The 17,954-nt window shown below is 50.8% G+C and overlaps 1 non-coding gene across 1 annotated transcript; it reads left to right on the top strand.

Annotated features, from left to right (window-relative positions):
- Positions 1-16,424: 16,424 nt before the first annotated feature.
- LOC111762899 (U6 spliceosomal RNA) lies at positions 16,425-16,527 on the top strand. Its single transcript, XR_002795901.1, has one exon. It is a non-coding gene; the product is annotated as a U6 spliceosomal RNA (small nuclear RNA).
- Positions 16,528-17,954: the final 1,427 nt, after the last annotated feature.

Below are 17,954 nucleotides of genomic sequence, written 5' to 3' on the forward strand. Positions count from 1 at the left end.
GAGACTCACAGAGATGCACAGACACACAGAGACAAACACAGAGACACACAAAGACACACACACAGACACACATACATAGACAGACACACACAGAGAACACACAGAGACACACAGACACACACACAGGCCCACACACAGACACACACAAATACACGCACAGACACACAGACACATAAAGACACACACAAGCCCACACACAGACATACACAGAGACACACACAGACACACATAGACCCACACACAGGCTCACACATGCAGACACACATACAGGCACACACAGACACACACAGATAAACACAGGCCCACACCCACACAGACACACACAGGCATGCACACACAGACACACATACAGACACATGCAGACACACACACACACAGACACATACTCAGACCCACACACAGACACACACAGAAATACACAGACCCAAATCTCTCCTGCCCTAGCAGATGTGTACAATGGAGGCAAGTGCAAAGAGACAAGAAAGAAACCAGGAAAAAGGGGTGACCCCATGCCCATCCCACTCTTTGTTTTAGGAGGCCCTGGGGCCTGAACCCGGGGCCTTGGGCATGGGAGGCAGGTGCTCAGCCCCTGGGCCACACCCGCTCCCGCCCGTTCTCTTTCATGGCCCCTCAACTCCTCTCTCTGAAAGACTTGAAGGCGCTCTCGGGTGGCCCCTTGGTCCTTGGCCCACTTCCACGCACCTCTTCCTCGGGGTGCAGGGGAAGGTGGTGCTGGAATGTGGGTCACCCCAGAGAGGCAGGCACGGAAGTTTTCCTGCGGTGGGAAGAAGTGCAGGGAGGCCGCCCGAGGCGGGCTTGGAAGACGGTATCTTCAACCCTGCAGAGCCCACGGGCCCTGGAGTTGGTCTGATCACCCTCAGGCTCCTCTGGATGCCGGGCTTGTCTTCTGGCCGTGCTCCTTCCCCACATCAGGGAAGCGGGGCACTGTGGAGCCAGGGGGGAGGATTCCAGCAAAGCCACCACACCAACAGCTGAGGCTGGAGGATTACAATACAGGTAGAAGGAACTCACCCATAACTGCACATTAGGGGCACATGAGAGCTTTAAAAGCTACTGGGGCGTGGGCCCTGCCCCCAGATATTCTAATTTATTTGGCCTGGGGTGCAGCCTATGCTTGGGAATTCTCTTATGCACAAAATTTTGAGACCCTGGAACCCTGGGCTTAGAATAGTGTTTCTCAACTTTTGACGTGCATCAGAATCTCTCAAAGGGCCTGTTAAAACAGAATCCCGGGCCTCCCCTCCAGAGAGTCCAATTAAGTCCTGGGAAAGGGCCTGAGAATTTGCATTTCTAACAAGTTTCGAGAGCTGCTGCTCTAGAGGAATTCGTGGAGATGGAATTTTGTTTTCCTTTTCAAGTGCAAAAAACAAATAAGTTGAAAAGTCAGACCCCACACCCCTGCCCCCGCTTGGTAAGGGGAACACCTGACCTTGATTTGGTCCAGGACCCTGCTTCCTTACTTTGATTCCCCTCCTGTGTGAACCCCATGGCCCGGTCTGCTGGCCCCCCTCTTTCATCCCACAACTTGCTCTCTGCGTCCTGCACACATCATCTGCAACATCTGACCTTGACCCAGCCCTGTCCCTGCTTCCCCTTTCCTGTCTTAACCTCAGCTTCCCAGAAGCCTTCTGTTCTGAAGGGCCCAGGTACCTCGGCTGCTTGGAGCCTGGCTCTGCTGCGGCGTGTGCAGGTCAGTTTCCAAGAGGAAGGGCAGGGGGCTGTGACCAGGGCCCTCTCTGTTTCCCGGCCTTGGGACATCCCGACTGGCTTCGTGGCCCTTTCCTGGACACGGGAGCCAGGTTGGTGAGTGAGAAGTGTCCCATGGATGGGCCCAAGGGGCTATGGGAGCCATGTGGCTCTTGCACAGTAGCCCACCCCAGCCCCCTCCAAACCGTCCTTGCTTTACTTGCACCTTAGCCTCTTAACCTTGAACTTCGTCTGCTCTCCTTCTCTGGCCACTCTTTCCAGCCCCTGCTCCTTACTCTGTACATCTTCATTCCTCACAGGCCGTCTTCTGTCCTCCTTACTTGCCATCTGTCCTGGCCAGCTGGGTTTCTGGTCTCCCCCAGCCTCTCTCTCACCCTTCAGCATCCTGTCTTCACCTTACCTCACTCACCCACTCCCATGATCATGACTCCTGGGTCTTCCCATGTCCAATGACTTTCGTCCTTCATAGTCTCGTCCTAGCCTCTGACCTCTGCCTCTACCTTTACTGCTCACTCCTGAAGCACCTCAACTCCAAAGCTCCTTTGATTCCAGTGGAAACTACAGTATGTCAGTATTTCAATTTTTCATGGATTCTCAGGGCCCTCGTGCCCTCACTTCCCATCATCTCAAGATTCATGGTCCATTATTTCAGTCCCCCCCTTGAATCCACCCTCAGCTCCTTTGTTCTTTTCTGAGCTTCTTGGGTACACTTGGCAAAGTCCCAACACTGGTTAGATACATCTTCTTACCTATGTGCTGCCTTCACCCATACAATTGAATATGGAAAAAGTCACACAGCCATGCCCACTGGGGACATCTTAAATTCATGACAACTATATTCAGTAGGTCTTTAGTTCCCACTCATCAACCTCATTTCTCTCTCTTAGACGTTATTCCACACTGGCTGCCTTTTCCTTAAACCTCCAGAACCACCTCCTCATCCTCACTCTTAGCTGGTGGCTTTGTTTCCTATGTCACCAAGATAACAGAAACCATCAGAAGAGACTTTCTACAAATTCCCACCTCCCCTTCTTCACTGCCTTTCCTCCTGTTACATGCGTGGCCTCTCCACACTGCAACCTAATCCAAACCTTCCACCTTGCACATGACCCAAACGCTCTCGCCACTAGGGAAAGGGCTGTAGCAATTTTCTCCTGTATCATAGTTCTTCCATGATCATAAACATAGGCCATTATTTCTCTCATCTTAAACAAACAATTCTCCCTTAATTCCACTTCTACCTCCAGTTACTGTCCCCTTTCTTCACTCCTCTTTACAATACATTTGCTCCAAAGAGTTGTCTCTTTTTGCCTCCAGCACCACCCCTCCTAGTCTTTCCTGAATCTAATCCTCTCAGTCTTTGGCCCCCATGTCTCAGCTGAAACTGTTCTTTTCAAGGTCACCAGTGACCCCTGAATGGTTAAATCCAATGGTCAATTCTCAGGTCTCATTGGACTTGACCGCTCAGCACATTTGACACCATTATCACTCCCTGTTCCTCAATCAGCTCCTTCATGTGTGTAGGACACCATGCTCTCCTGGACTTTTTATTTCACTGGCAGCTCCTTCTGAGTTTCCATTGCTGCTTTCTGCTCAGTGTTCTAACTTCTTTCATTTTGCATGATCCAAGGTTGACCCTTCATGCCGAAGACACTCAAATGTACATCTCCATCCCCATCCTCCACCCTTAATTCCAGGCTCGCCTCCCACAGTCCACTCATCTCCACTTGGGTTTTTAAATGGCATCTCAGATTGAACTCCTAATCTTTTGGCAAAACTCTTTCCTGCCACCGTCATCGTCATCTAGAGGTAAATGGCAACTGTATCCCTTCCATTGCTGCTAACAAAACCTTGGAGTCACACTTGACCCCACCCCACATGCAATCCATCTGCACAACCTGTGGACTCAATCTTAAGGTACTGAAAGAATTCAACTCCTTCTCACTGCATCCACGATCCTCACTTTGGTCCAATCCATCTAAGATCACAGTTTCTTCCTACACAGCGGTGAGAGTGAGTCTTCAGGGACTTTATTCAGACCAGGCCCTCCTCGGCTAGGGCCTTACCTTGCCCTCCAAGGCAGTACACCGCCTGGGCCTCATTCCTGCTTAGCTCATCTTCGTTCACCTGCTCCAGCCAAAACGGCCTCCAGGGTGTCCTTGACAAGTGCCGTTCCACCCAGGACCTTTGCACCTGCTGCTCATGCTGCCTGAATGCCCTCCCCAGAGCCTGCCCTTACCTCCTTCCTTCCTAAGCGTGCATGTTACTCTCTCAGTGAGATCTTCTCCCCAGCTGATTTAATATTCCACCTTCAACAGCCTCTCCTCACCAAGACATCCCTGATGCCTTCCCTGCTTTCCTTATCACCACTAGACAAATCATGTTTTCCCAGTTATTTGCCTATGATTTGTCTCTTCCACTGGAATGCCAGCTGCCCCAGGGCTGGAGCGCTCCCTCTTCTGTTCACTGCTGTATCCCTGTGTGGTAGCTGGCACTAAGCATCCCTGAAAGGATAAGTGACAAGATGTCCAGAGGCAGGACAGCTGCAGAGGTGGTTAATTTAGCAGCTCCCTGGCTTCCTCCAGGGCCCAGATTCCCTCACAACCTTCTCTGACTCGCAGACCAGCTTCATTCGTGGCCACTAGGTGGTTGCTGGTGTCACGCTTGGGCTGACATCTACCGGATGACGTTTGTCAGCTTAGAGGAACAAGGAAGCCTTTCTCCTAAGCCTCCTTCCCTTCTCCGCCCAGACCTCTCGAGCAAGGAGAGGGCCAGGCCACACGCTCCCTCCTGAACCAGCCGCGGCCAAGCGGGCACGGACCGGCCCGGCGGACCCCAAGCACAGGGCGTCCCTCTGGGTGGGGTGGGCTCGCTCTCCCAGTCACACACTAAATGCAGAGAAGACGGGGCGGGGGCTCTTGGGCACGGCCACTCTAGCTGTGGGCGTCCTTCATGGGAAGGCAGGGTGTGAGGCAGACAGAGGGGGGCCAGCCCAGCTAAAACGGGGTGACCTCACTTCCGCAGGCCCCTCTCTTTGCCGCTAACGTGCCCTTCTCTCCTGCAGTCTTTAAGGCATCCTTGGGGACATGGACTAGGGAGGACTTTAGGCCTTTAACAGCAGAAGCGTCCTGAGGAGTGGGGAAGGCGGCGGGGCCAGCGGGCCGCTGCCGGCTGGAGAGCCTCCCGGGCTCGGCCGGCAGGTGAATCCACGGCAGCAGCGCCCCGTGAGGAAGGAGCGCCTTGGAAGGTGGCTGCTCTGCAGGGAGACGAGGAGACGGTCGCCCCACCTGGCCTCTCCAGGCAAGCGGGACAGAGTCTGGGCACAAGGGGAGAGCAGCCCCTTGCGGTGCTTTTGCACAGGGGGTGCTCGGCAGGAAGCCGACGCTGGGGGGCAGGATTTGAGAGTCTAAGAGCGCAGGGTGCATTAAACCCTCCCAGCTTCCCCCTCCCGCCCCCACCACACGCCCAAGGCAGTGCCCTTGGCTCTGCCAAGCCGACCGTGGTAGGTCTGTGAACAAGGTGCCCCGGGAGCAGAGCTGTGTTCACGGTGGTTTGAGCCTGGTGGGCAGGCTGGGGTGGGGTGCGGGGAGACTGTGGAGGTTGCACCCCCAACCCAGGCTGCAGGCCGTTACGCGTATGCACAGGCCACGTCTTCTCCCCAGCCGGAAAGCTCTAAATGCCGTGGTTGGCTCGCCCTGGTGCTCCCGGCCTCCACCTTCCCATCACCCATCTATTAAGAGTCACTGTCCGGTTAAGGGGCCTCGCGGCATAAGGCAAGGCCTGCTCTAGGGCTACGCCCTGGTCACGTGAGGCCGGTGCACCAGCTGCCCCTGCACAGTCCTGGGAGCTTGTTGGAAATGAAGGCTCTCCGGCTCCTGAGACCTACCGAATCAGAATCAGAGGAGCGCGTGGGTCTGAGAACCACTGCCAGAACCTCCCTGCTCCAACTGTGGCGTGGGGACCCTCAGCAGCAAGGCGGGGGAGCTTGCCAGAAATGCAGAGCCTCAGGCCCACCCAGGCCTCCTGCATCGGAATCTGCATTTTCACAAGATCCCAGGGGGTGCCTTGGCACATTCCCTGGTTTAGAAAATCACGGTCTAGTGGATAGTAGTCATTATGGGATTCAAGAGATGCACAGACGGTGGGGGGAGTCAAAAAACTTTGCAGACGTTTCTGCTTGATGAGGGACTCGAGAGAGAGAGCAGGAGCCTGCGGGGGCCTGGCAGGCAGGACGCGCTGCCCCTCCGAGGTGGTCAGCAAACAGGTTTTGGTCGTTTGTTGGATGCGGGGAGAAGACCCGCTGGCTGCTGGGTGGTGGCCTCTAGGCTGAGATGGCACCCAGAGTCCCGGGGTCAGGAGGCCCAGCGTCAGAGCTGGGTCCAGCACGGAGTTGGCGGCGGCTGGAGGCAAAGCCATTCCTGTCCCCCCGCCTTGGAAACGGGGTGCCCTCCCCGGCGGGCTCGTGGCAGGGTCCATCAGAACGTGGAGGGTGTCTCGTGTCCCGGCAATGCCTCCTCTAGGAATTCATCTTGCACCTGTTCCCACGCGCAGAGAAGACAGGGCACGAGGACATTCGCTGTGGCGCGGTGGGACCTGCTCTGTTGACCCGGGGCCGCCGTCGTGGCGTGAGGCCGCCTCTGTCACTACCACGCAGCCAAGGGCTGGCCTGCAGCCGTCCCCCTTCGGCCAAGCCCCCGCCTCCTGACCTTGGGCCCACCGGGTGAGCAGCTTTCCAGCCTGGGGCATCTGCTCCCCCAGAACCCCCACCCAGATCCCACAGCCGGGCCCAAACAGCCAGAAACCATCCACCGCCTTGGACCCCCGTCCCTTCGCGTGAGCCTGCCTTAAACTCACAGAGCTTGATGCCGCAGGAAGTCCCCCGCCTCCACCCCGCCCCGACACAGGCGCCATCCCGCGTGCTCCCGCTCTGCGGGTGTCCCCCCGCCCCACCTGCGGGTTGAGCCCCTGGAGCCTACCGCGCTTCCCCCCGTCCTCCCCACTCCGGGGTCTGGGAGGAACAGTCTTTTCTGCTGCACGATGCCTCGGTTTCCCACTGTGTCGCATCTGACTCCCACCCGGACCCAAATTTAAAATCCACCTTGACTACTGCGGGACCTGCCGTTGGTGAATGTGGGCATGGGTGCTACGAAGGCACCCATTCTGGATGGGACAGCGTGAACTGCTAACATCCGTGCTCTCTGGTGAGGGGAATCAGGTGGGGTGAGGAAGGCAGACACAGGCTTATTCTGTACAATTTTAATTTTGTACCAGGTACAACTACCACCTAGTCTAACGGTTCTCAAAAGGTGGTCCGGGGACCCCCGTGGGGTCCGCCAAGCCCTTTCGGGTCTCCCTTTTCCAGCCCCACGTCTGTGTGCGGCTGCCTTTCCTTCATCGACTTCAACCAAAGCAATATATTGCAATGGACTGAATGCAAAAGCAGCGATGAGGCTCCGGCTGTCTTCTCTAAAGCCAAGCATTAAAGAGACGTGCATAGATGTGCCACAGTGCTACTCTCTTCCCACGAAAACTTTTCTTTGGGAAAATAAAGTTCTTTCTCATAAAAATGTTATCCATGTCAACGTGTTACAGTTTATGTTGTTCTTTTTAAAAGCGAATTAACACATATTTTTTAAAGTTCTCGATTTTAATTTTTAAAACAGTAAATATTAATAACCCCCATAAACAAAACTCTTTGATGTCTTCAACGATCCTTGGAGTGCAAAAGATTGTGAATCGCTGGTCTAGAGCAGACCGATACATTTAATTAGAATTATTTCCAATCCCTGGTTCCGATAATTACTAGCTCAGTCATTTTTCTGGGCCTCCCTCTTCATATCCAGTAATAGGACGCACATAAATCACCAGCACCCGGTGTGAGCTGGGATCGGGGCTGCTTAAACCCCGCCGTGGACACGGGTTAGTGGGCATCGCCTTCAGTGCCGTGACGCTGCCAGCATGACCTCAGCCACGGGAGACGGTTTTCACCGGCGAAGTCAGAAGTTGGCAAATGCTGATCAGGCCCACTGCCCACCCCCCGCCGAGCTGGTGGCTCTGCTCGCAGCAGCACGTCACTGAATTGGCCCTTCGCAGCAGCAGTTCCACTTCCAGGGAGAACCTCCAGGCATGTCCTGCATGTCTTTGACCTTGACTCCACGGGGGCAGAAGGGCCTGAGGACAGCAGCACCTTCTGCATCTGGCTTTCTGCACATCCTTGCTTTGGGCCGAGCCTGGCCCCTGCTTGGGCGCCTGCCCTTCCCACAGCTGGCGGGGGCCGGTGCCCCCGCGGGAGGGGGCGGGATGCGCCCACCGCCAGCTCAGCTCGGCTCTGAGAGGAAGCTGCCTGGCTCCCCCTCAGCCGGGGCGCGCTGGTCCTGGACACACAAACAGAAGTTGCGGCCACATGTTTGTGCCTCCAGCCGGGCACCTTGCACCCTCCCCTTGCACTTCCCTTTTGTGGACTTTCTAGCCTTGTTACTATCTTCCTTTTCCCTCGGTGGCTGCTGCTGCTTCTTTTTTTAGGGGGCTGGTAGAGTCATTCACTTGGTTTTCTGGCCTTGACTTTGGATGTTTACCCTTCCCCCAAACCCTGCTGACCCCACCCCAGCAGCTTTCCTGTCACTGAAATGCGTGCTCAGATCTTCCACTGGATAATCCCGTGGTTTCTGCCTGTGTAGACGGGCCCTCCCCGAGAAGGCTGAAGACCATGGAGCGGGTGGGCCTGTGAAGGGCCCTGAAGGCCTGGGCCGGGCGCTGTCCCTTCCCCCTCCCGCCGCCCCCCTGCCTCCCAGTGCCCTGTCTGCACTGCTGTCCTGACCGGGCCCCTTCCTCATCCCAGTGCCCATTTTGGAGTATCCTCTCCCCTCTGCCCCGTCCAGCCAGGCTCCTTTCACGTTGTCGCCGTCAGGGGGTCCCAGGGAGGCCACAACTCATGAAGGACTGAGACCACTTCTCAGCCTCAGCGAGGCGGCCCTCGGGCGCCCCCGGGTCTGGAGAATCGGAGGCCAGCGGCCCCTGTCCTGGGCCTGGGGCTTTCAGGGGCCCTGGTGGACAGAGCGCCGGGGAGGGGCTCTTCCTAGGGGAGACTCCGGGCTCGGTCCCCAGACCCCAGGAGGAGGTCTGTCGGGGGCTGGCGCACTGGGGCCGTGGTCACTAAAATCGTGACTCACCAAGCGGGGGCCGAGCCCGTGCCTGCCCCTCGCTGAGCTGCGGACACAGCAGAGGGGACGGTGGTTCGGGGTTTGAAAGCTCAGGCGAGCAGCAGCCACCAGGACGCGGGGTCCCGGTCGTGCCGTGAACCCCAGAAGAGGCTTCACCCACAGAGCCTGGCACTCGGGACGCCCCCCGAGGTCTGAGCCCTGAAAGTCAGCCGGGCGGGGGCCTCCCGGGCTCTCTGGCCCATAGGGTGGTGCCAGCAGCACCCGCCCCGCCAAGGGCTGGTGATGGAAGGGCAGGGCCCACGCCACCCCAGCCCACGCCTGCGCCCCCACGCGCCCGACGGGGTGGCAGGTGGAGGTGCAGGGATGGGAGAAGGGAGTTTCACGGGGAAGACGGGGTTCCAGCCGGGCTGGGTGCACAGGCTCATGGCACTGCCATCTGGGGAGGTGCTAGGGAGTGGGGCGGCTGTACCAGGTGTTCTTCTCCCATGTGCCACCATGGGCCCTGCTCTGCCTCCTGGACCCCCCCCCCCAGCGGCCTGGAAGGGACCCCGGGGCTGGCAGAGAGTCGGAGGAAAGCCCCCGGGCCTCCTCCAGTCCTGTCCTTCTGACTTCACCCTGACCTCTGGCTCCATGAGTGGCCAAGCCCACTGCACCCCTCGCTGCGCCCAAGCACCAGGCAGGCCACGCCCCAGCACACCCCACCTGGGTTTGGCTGGTGGCACCATCAGATGTCAGGTGTGTGACCTGGGGCAATTTTTGCTTCTCGTTGGCTCAGTCTTGGTTTTACCACTGTAAAAAGGGGATAATACTATTTCCTTTTTGGGAGTGTTGCAGGAATTGAATATGACCTGATAGTATACGGTAGGTGCTCAGCTGATGGGAACAATTTATCCTTCTGTTTCCTCACCAAGCCTCAATCAAATTGGCAAATACATGCTGAGTGTCTCCTATGCAAAGCAAGAAAGCTGTCCAAGAAACCCCCTGGCTGAAAAGGGGAAGGAGAGAGTATTTCAAGGAAGTGCTCTAAAAACTTCCCCTCCGGCTGCAGCCCAAGCACCACAGCAGGCTCAGTTTATTTATGTACCACCCGACAGTACAGGGTTTCATTAAGGTCATGCCATCTGAATTACAGCTTTTCTCTCCAACTAGATTGTAGGGTTCTCAACAGCTGCCCCCATGCCCAGTCTTTTCCTTTGTGTTTTCCAGTGTCCAGAAAGGAGCTGCATGTGTAAGAGGTGGTGGGAACACACACTAGCTTGGGAAGGCTGACGCTTTGGTATGTGTACCCATGGCTGGCAGTACAGTTTGATGTCTTTTACTCGGGGCGAATTATCACGTGTCTGCTTGAATCATTTGGTTTCCCCTTTTCAGCCTGCCTCAGTTTCAGGGAGCAAGAAGTCTTTCTGTTCCTGAAAATGAGCTGAAGGGAAGAGGGGTCAATGAGAAAGGCACTTTATAGTTAGCACTGGCCCAGGATTTGGCCAGGGCAGTGTGCTGGCTGGCTCCAGTCTGAAACACCCAGGGAGGAATTGGGAAGCAGTTGCCGACTGGAACAGGGTTCAGAGGTGTCAGCCAATGAAATCAGCACCAGGTACCATCAGGGATGGCCAGAGCGGGGCAGAAATGATTTGGTGCACCATTAGCCAGAGCAGGTCAGGGACGCCACCCCGGCATAAAAGGCACATGGATGGAATAGATGAAAACTCCTGCCAGCCAATAAGAAAAAGATAAACAGCCTAATATTTCAAGAAATAGGCAGAAGATTTAATCAGGCACTTCATAAAAAGAGGGTATTCAAATGATCAGCAAGGACATGAAAAGGGAGATCGGTGCCATTACTCATTTGAGAAATGCAAATTAAAACCACAGTGAGATACCATCGCACACTCACCGGAATGATTGAAGTGGAAAACAAAAACCCCAAAATCCTGACAATACCAAGCGTTGGTGAGGATTTCGAGCAACTGGAGCTCTCATACACTGCTGGAGGAGGTATAAATTGGTACAACCACATGGAAAACTGTTGAGCAGTGCGTACAGCTCAACCTAGGCCTTGCTATGCCCAACAAGTCTACTTCAAGGCATGTATTCATGAGAAACACGTGCACATGAACCCAAAAGAACCGTACAAGAATATTTACAGCACCTTTATTCATAAGAGCCCCAGACCAAAAATCCCAAAATCCCTACCAACAGTAAAATGGGTAAATTGTGGTATAGTCATATTGTGGAATATTATACAGCAATAAAAAAGAACACATATCTACTACATACTGTATGACTCCAATTATAATGAATTCAGGAACAGTTCAAACTAATCTATGATAGATATAAAATCATGTGTTCCTCTATGAAGGCTGGTACTGAGAAGCAGCCCTGGGATTCTGGTGATATCCTAAGCGGTGATTGTGTTTGGGTGTATACAAATGCAAAAAATTACGATGTGTGCACTTCATGCATTTTAATATTTGTATGCCACGTCTCAATTTTTAAATTTCATAAGCACTTTTTATTTTGAGAGAAATTGCCCAAGAGTGCAATTGCTGAGTTATATAGTAAGCACATATTAGTTTGAAAGAAGATTCCATACTTTTTTCCAGAGTGGCTGTATTAATTTTTTTTATTTGTATTTATTTCTCTCCCCTTCCCACCCCCGCCCCCCATTTTGTGTTCTCTGTGTCCATTCGCTGCGTGTTCTTCTGTGTCCACTTGCATTGTCAGGTGGCACCAGGAAACTGCGTCTCTTTTTTGTTGCGTCATCTTGCTGCGTCAGCTCTCCATGTAGGCGGGGCCACTCCTGGGCGGGCTGTGTTTTTCTCGTGCTGGGCGGCTCTCCTTGTGGGGCGCACTCCTTGCACATGAGGCTTCCCTATGCAGGGGTGCCCCTGCGTGGCACAGCACTCCTTACGCACAGCAGCACTGCGCATGGGCCAGCTCACCACAGGGGCCAGGAGGCCCTGGGTTTGAACTCTGGACCCTCCATATAGTAGCAGAGGCTCTATCAGTTGAGTCACATCTGCTTCCCTATTATAATTTTTATTACCAGTGTCAATGCATGAGTTTATCCACATCCTCACCAGCATTTGGTTTTGTTACTGTTTTTTATTTTAGCCATTCTGACAGGAGTGTAGTGATATCTCATTGTGGTTTTCATTTGCACTTCAGATGCTTATTTGCCATCTTCAATAAATTGTCTATTCATTTCTTTTGCCCATTTCCTAATCTAATTGGATTGTTTGCTTTTTTTACCGTTGAATTTTGAGAGTGTGTTATATATTCTAGATACAAATACTTTGTTGGTCACATTGTTTGCAAATATTTTCTCAAGTTCTGTAGTTTGTCTCTTGGTTTTTCACAGAGTCAAGTTTTAAATTTTGATGAGGTCTAATTTGCCAAATTTTCCTTTTATGCTTCTGGCATAAAGTGTAAAAGACCTTCTCCGAGTCCTAGGTCCTGAAGATTTTGTCCCATGTTATTGTCCAAGTCATAGTTTTGCATTTAAGTCTGTGATAAATTTTGAGTGAATTTTTGTATAACGTGTGGGGTTTATGTTGAGTTTCATTGATTTGCCTGGAGCTGTCCAATTGCTCCAGCACTATTTGTTGAAAAGACTATCTTTATTTCATTAAAAGGTTTTTTGCACCACTGCCAAAGATCAGTTTTTCCTATTTGTGTGAGTCTATCTGTTTCATTGATCTAGCTGTCTATTCCTTCAGCAATAACACAGCGTTGTTTACTACACCTACATAATACGTTTTAAAATCAGGAGCAGTGGTTCCTTCCCCTTCGTTCTTCTTTTTAAAAATTGTTCTAACTCTTCTAGATCCAGAGACTTTTCATATACACTTAAAAATAATAAGCTTGTTTAGGCCTACAAAAAACTTAGCTGGGATTTTGACATAAATTGCTTTAAATCTATAGCTTAATTTGGGGGAGACATCATCTTTACTATGTTGAGTCTTCCAATCCATGAGCACGATAGCACTAATTTATTTAGGTCTCTTTTATTTATTTCAACAGTGTTTATAGTTTTCAGTACACAGGCCCTGTAGATTTTTTATTTGATTTATATATAATTATTTCATTTTCTTATAGCAATTGTAAATGGTATTGTTTTTCATCTTGGTTTCCATTTGTGTGTCAATGTATAAAACTGTAATGGATTTTTGTTTGTTGATCCTGTTCCTGTGAACTCACCGACTCACTTCCCAGCCCTAAGAGATTTTTGGTATACATTGCTTGGGATTATCTATGTAGACAGTCATGTGATCTTCAAACAGGGAAAGTTCCTTTTTATTCCTTTCCAATCTGAATGTGTTTCATTTCTTTTTCTCGGTTTCTCACACTTGCTGGAACTTCCAGTTGAACAGGATTGGTGGAAGTGGACATTCTTTCCTTGTCCTTAAGCCTAGGGGAAAGCGTTCGGCCTTCACTAGGAGTGTGATGTTAGCTCTTTGTAGATCTCTTTATCAAGTTAAGGACGTACCCCTGTACTCCTATTTTGAATGGGTGAAAAATTTTGTCAAATGTTTTCTCTAAGTCAATATTCAATTAATTGGCCCATTTCTTCTAAATTGTTCAATTTATGAGCAGAACGTTATCATAGTTTTGCCTCATTATCCTTTCAATGATGGCAGAATTTCTAATGATATTTCTTGTTTCATCCTGGTCTTGGTGACTCGTGCCTCCTCCCTTTTTGTCTTTGTTAGTCTTTTTAGAGTGTTATCACTGTTACTGATTTTTTGAAGAACCATTTTTAGTTTCATTGAATTTCTATATTGTTTTGTTTCCAATTTTATTGATTCTTCTCTTTCCTTTATTTTGCCCTTCTTTCTACTTACTGAGTTTATTTTGCTCTTCTTCTAGTTTCTTGAGGAAGGAACTTAAATTATCGATTGGAGACCCTTCCTCTTTTCTAACACTGCGTTAGCTGTATCCCCCATATCTTATGTCATATTTTTGCATTCATTGAGTCCTACATATGTTTTTGTTTCCTTTGAGACTTCCCAGAATCTCCCTTGTTGGAGGTGGGAGCTCAACTGCTTGAGACACATCTGCTCCCACTCTGAATGATTTTGATTTTTAAAAACTTGTTGAGGTTTGTGTTACAGCCCTGGGTGTGGTCTATCTTGGTGAATGTTCTATGGGCACTCGAAAAAATGACCAGTTGTGCAAGCATCTAAATCCTGTAGTAAGCCCTGTCCTGGTCAAAATGCCCAGGGGAGTTTTCCTCATGCCCAAAGCCTGACTGATGGAAGGAGGTTACATCCCACACAGCATAGCAACGCTTCCTAAAAGTTCCTCCTGAACACGCCTTCTTTCCTGACTCTTTCTCGCTTACTGCCCTGCTGCAGGGTCTCCTCTTGGCTCCCTCCCCCACCCAGCCTCTCCAGCCCCCTCTTCCCTCCAGGCCCCCCATTGTACCCACACCCCCCGTCTCTATCCCCGCTCTTACATGGAGAAAAGCATTATTTTCACCCTCAGATTGAAAAGTTTGCCTCTTGACCCACGGCCTCATAAAGAATTTTCTTTGGGATTGGCCCTCCTTAGAATGAAGAGGGACTAGTAAACAGCAAGTACTTTTCTCCGTCTCCCGGGCTGGGTTGAACCCCGCCCCTGGCTCCGTGGTGCAGACGTCCTTTTAGATTTCATCTTCCCCGAAGTCTAAGCTGTGGGGAGCATTTTGTCTCGTCCTTCCAGAATCTTTGACTCATATGATAGAACCTTAATCTTCTTGGATTTATTTTTTTTAACATTCTTGGGTTATTTTGAAATCTGCTGCTGCTATTTTGTAGTGCTCATGAAAGGGAAAAGCATTGCAATGGATTTGTTCTGCCGGGTGTTTAGAGTCCAGGCTTAGGATCAAGAAGCTGTGCCACATGGCAGGTCACTCGCCCTCACCCTGGTTTAATCCTCGTCTGGAAACTGGGTACCCATGGAGTTGTGAGGATAAGTGAGATAACATTCGGTCAAACCCTTGGCATGTGATTGCTCTGCAGACAAGGGTTATCATTATCATGTGTCTGTTGTTTCGTTGCTGCTGTTATGATATTATGTATCAGTATCTCCTCCTCCTTCCTCTTCCTGGCCTTTCCTTTTCTGGCCAGACGGTTACATTCACACACAAGAGTGGTTCTAGTTCCACGGCGCATAGCTAGTCTCCGCTTTCCAGCCTCTCTTGCATTTGCATGCGGTCATATCACTGAGGAGGCTCAACAAAGGAATGCGGGCAGAAGGGCGGTGAGCAATTCTTAGGCCGCCCTTGAGACCCTTGCACGGGAATGTTTTCCTGGCCTCCTGCTTGATGCAGCTGGGTACATTGTGATTTTGGATGCCAACTTTTGTGATCAAAGGATCGCGCTGTGGAAGGGCTCCTGAGTTAATGCTGGGAGGAAGACTGCCCACCAACGAGTAATCCTAGTTAGCTTTCCATGATCAAGAAATATAATCCTACGTGTTTAAGCCTTTTATACATTTGGGGGTTTGTATGTTACAGCAGCTTGCATTTTCTTAACCAGTCTAGAAATTGGCCCCTTGCTGAGGGTGGCAAGGAAACTGATCTTTAAGGCTGGAAAGCCGCAGGCCCGTGTTATGCTGTGGCAAAAACACTTGATAAAACTGGGATGCGATACCTTGAGCTTGTTCTTGGAGGGAAAGCTGGGAATATACAATATTAATAGTGTCCGCTGGCTACTGACTGCATTTAGAGAAAGGCAAGAATGAGCTCCGAGAGAGAGGCTGTCATTAGATCATTTGCAAACAAAACTGAAAGGGGACCAGTGTAAACTCCAGTCTATGCTGTGCAGCAGGGCTCCAAAATGTATTCATCAAATGCGGTGAACGTGCCACCCTGGTGGAAGAAGTTGTTGATTCGGAATAAGCGGTGGGTGTGGGGAGTGGGGCGTACGGGAATCTCCTGGATTTTTTAATGTAACATTTTGTGTGATCTATGTGTTATTTAAAAATAAATAAAAAACATATTTAAAAAAGAAAAAGAAAGGGGAAACCTTTTGCCCTCCAGCCAAAGACCTCTGTGAGGACAACTGTGGTTGGAAATGTTGGATTTATTACAGATGGCAGTGGGGGAGCACGCACGCCACGGGAACTGGGGGGGTCTCAGTGGAGGGGTGTTAGGAAGGACTTATTACAGGTTGGTCTGTGTAGATGATTTGGGGAGGGTGCTAAGGAAACTGAGGTTTGCTCTAGATTGGACACTGGCAAGAAGAGGAGGTGATTCTATTATTACATGGCTTAATGGAGCGGATCTAAATAAAGGAAAGTCTAGTACAAGTAACCTGGTAAGGCAGCAGCAGTCCTGGCATTCACCAAGACGGGTGTGTGTGGTCATTTCTGTGGTTTGGACAATGTTCGTGTTTTCCTCTGTGTTCATGAATATGGACATGATTATGGGGTGTCCTGCTTCTCGTCTGAGGTTGATATTCTCTGAACACAAAGACCTCACTGGTAGCACCTGACCAGCTTCCAGATATCAAGGGATGTTTGTCTCTTTTTTCACAACCAAAAATGAAATGGGTCTTGCTTCGGCAGCACATATACTAAAATCTGAACAATGCAGAGAAGGTTAGCATGGCCCCTGAGCAAGGACGACAGGCAAATTCGTGAAGTGTTCCGTATTTTTCGATGATAACACATTATAGCAAGTAGCAGCTGGTTTATCAATGAGATTGTGGCTGAAAAGGGTAGTCTAGGCATGTAAATGTTAACTGAAAGCTAGAGAATAATCTTGGAACTGAATAACACAGCGACCCCAGAGGTGGATGAGAATTGTGCTTGACGATACAAATGCAAGAATGTCCTTCTGTGAACTAGAGTGGACATACGTCGCTATTGCAGGGTGGTGGGACTGTGGAGAGGCAGGGGAAAAACACAATTAATAGAACCTATGCACTACTGTTAACAGCAATGCTCAAATATTCTTGCATCAATGCCGAAGATGTACGGTGTTAATAATGGGAGGGGGTACGGAAAAAATACACCAAATGTCCGTGGATGATCATAATTAGTGGTAAGAGTCTGATGATACTATTTCATAACCTGAAACAAATGTTCCACAACAGTGCAGTGTGTTGGTGAGGGTTTGTTGTATGGGAATTCCACGTAAGTGCATGACTTTTTTTAAGTTCACAACTTCTGTCATAAAAATATATTTTAAAAAATGAAAGGGGGCATCTGGAGGCCTTGTAAGGAAGGTTGGAAAAACTAACTACTTCTAGGCCCCAAACAGCAAGAATCGACACTGACAAAGTTTTAGGCCTTACAGAAGTTTAAGATTATAGACTAAATTCCACCCAAGCCTGACCGCCTCAAGTTGCCACTAAGCTGAGAGAGAGGCAAATAAATTAACATTAAATCCGGGTAAGAGGGAGAGACGATCGCCTCGAGGGCATGTTTCCAGCTGGACTGAAAGTGAAGGTGGTCTGGTGTCCTGGTCTCTTGGGGCCAGAAGTTCAAAAATGATGAAAGAGATAAAAGAGAGGCTTCCTGTTGCAGCTGTTGCCAGCGAGGGCTGATACGGAGCCCACATCCCTGAATTGTTCTCCAAAGCCTTTCAGAAGCTCATCTGTAATCTCCAAATCGATATACTGAGTGCAAAGATAGCCAGCCACTAAACAGTCCATATTTATTCTTCTATTTACAAAAAATATGTGGGGAACACAAACGGCCGTGGCCAAAGCAGGGAGCTCTTCGGCTGGGCGGAGGGTGGAGGGAGGGCAGGAGGCAAAGGGGCCCAAGGAATCTCTCTGGGGTGAAGGAAACGTTTTGTATCTTGGTGATGGCAGTTTCACAGGTGTGTGCAACTGTCCAAATCCATCTAATGGCAGGAGTCAAATGGAGGCAGCTTCTGGTAGGTACGTTATGTCTCCCCTCTGCACGCCACGCCCTGGCTTAGCTCAGGTTCTCAGGCCCCGAGAGGGGCATTCGTCAAAGAAATGCCTTCAGGGGAGTCCCAGAGGGGTGGGGGGAGCGGGACAGGGAGGAGGAGGCCAGGCCAGGGTCGCCTGATGGCACAGGGGCGCGCTGAAGGGTGCTTTATGCTCCAGAGTC

The sequence above is a fragment of the Dasypus novemcinctus genome, chromosome 26 (genome assembly GCF_030445035.2).
Source record: "Dasypus novemcinctus isolate mDasNov1 chromosome 26, mDasNov1.1.hap2, whole genome shotgun sequence".
NCBI classification, from domain to species: Eukaryota; Metazoa; Chordata; class Mammalia; order Cingulata; family Dasypodidae; genus Dasypus; species Dasypus novemcinctus.